Source organism: Tupaia chinensis, unplaced genomic scaffold, assembly GCF_000334495.1.
Source record: "Tupaia chinensis unplaced genomic scaffold, TupChi_1.0 Scaffold143615_1, whole genome shotgun sequence".
NCBI lineage: Eukaryota > Metazoa > Chordata > Mammalia > Scandentia > Tupaiidae > Tupaia > Tupaia belangeri.
The window spans coordinates 1,571,930-1,573,212 of NW_006203463.1; the positions used below are offsets into that span (position 1 = coordinate 1,571,930).

At 39.3% G+C, this 1,283-nt stretch overlaps 1 long non-coding RNA gene across 1 annotated transcript in view; it reads right to left on the reverse strand.

Moving 5' to 3' along the window:
• Positions 1–994: 994 nt before the first annotated feature.
• The window catches only part of LOC106733365 (uncharacterized), a 1,856-nt gene continuing 1,567 nt past the window's right edge, over positions 995–1,283 (reverse strand). The window contains exon 3 of the long non-coding RNA XR_001369482.1: positions 995–1,183. This is a non-coding gene — a long non-coding RNA (uncharacterized LOC106733365). The remainder of the gene's footprint in view (positions 1,184–1,283) is intronic.

Here is a 1,283-nt window from a genome sequence, read left to right on the forward strand (position 1 = left end):
TCAAAAAAAAAAAAAAAACTTTACCACCCTCAGGAAAGTGTTAATCAAAATACCAAAATTTAAGCTGCTTACTCAAAACAGAATATGCTTTGACTAAATGTCTATATTGCTAATTTAATAATTAGGCTTATGAAGTCTTAGGATAGAATGGCTCTTCAAAATCACCTTGACAAAGGGGCCAGGAAGTGGCATGGTGTTTAAGGCGTTGGACTCCCACATGGCTGATCACGATTCAAGTCTCAGACCTGGTGACTTGAAAATCGTGCTGGGTGTGTGTGTACACATACCCAAAATCCGTAGGGGAGAATGGACAAGAAGGGATTGCAGCATGACTGTCCCTTCCAGGGGATGGTTCCTCACTTTCTCTCTCTCTGTCTCCAGCAAGCACATGCATCCTAGGGCAAAAACCCTAAAAATTAAAATAAAATACAAAATAAAAGGACTTAGTATATGCTAGCTGATGTTATATTTCTGCATGTGCTCTGGCTCCACAGCTAAACTGAACACCCTTCAGGCCTGCAGCGGTTCTGGGCATGTCTTGGTTTCCCGAGAGCTCAGCATGTGCTGTTCATTACGGGACCTTTACTGTTGACTAATAACAAAGAAGCATAGATCTTCCACTTTGTAACTCAAAATGTTTCATGGATCTATTCATTATTTACCTGTACCACTTTTGAAAAAAAAATTTCAGATAGCTTATGATCAAAGCTTTGGAAAAATAATCATTGTTAGATTAAAAATATTTTTAGTATAAAAAACAAATAGGCCCCAAATTGATGCCTTTGTACTCGGATTGTGCCTCATTTTACATTTATTTCTGGGCTTTGCGAAGAAAGGAAAAATAAGTTTTAGGATTATGGTTACTTGATTGTTTAAGTAGGCATGCCAGTTCTTTGACTGCAAAGATGATCCTGGCACCAACTCTAAAATACATATATCCTTTACCAAAGCATACAGAACCATAGAGATGAAAGAGGTCTTTAATTGTTGTCGTTGTTGTTAGAAAATAGAGAAGTAATCTTGGGATAATTGATGCTCCGTTTCTCAGTACTCAGGTGAAGTTGCCTCAGACAGGCCTAGAACTTCCACACCAGTCGGAATAGGTGGATATCTTCCTAGTGTCCTTAATGATGTTCTGCTTTGCAGACTTCTGTTTTAATTAAATGTATTTATTTATTTTTCCCTGAGAGAGATAGAGAGTTGGGGGAGTGGGAGTAGAGCAAGACACAGCTCAGTAAGGTCTTCCTGCCACAGCCCACTCCCAATCCCAGCTGGCCCAGATC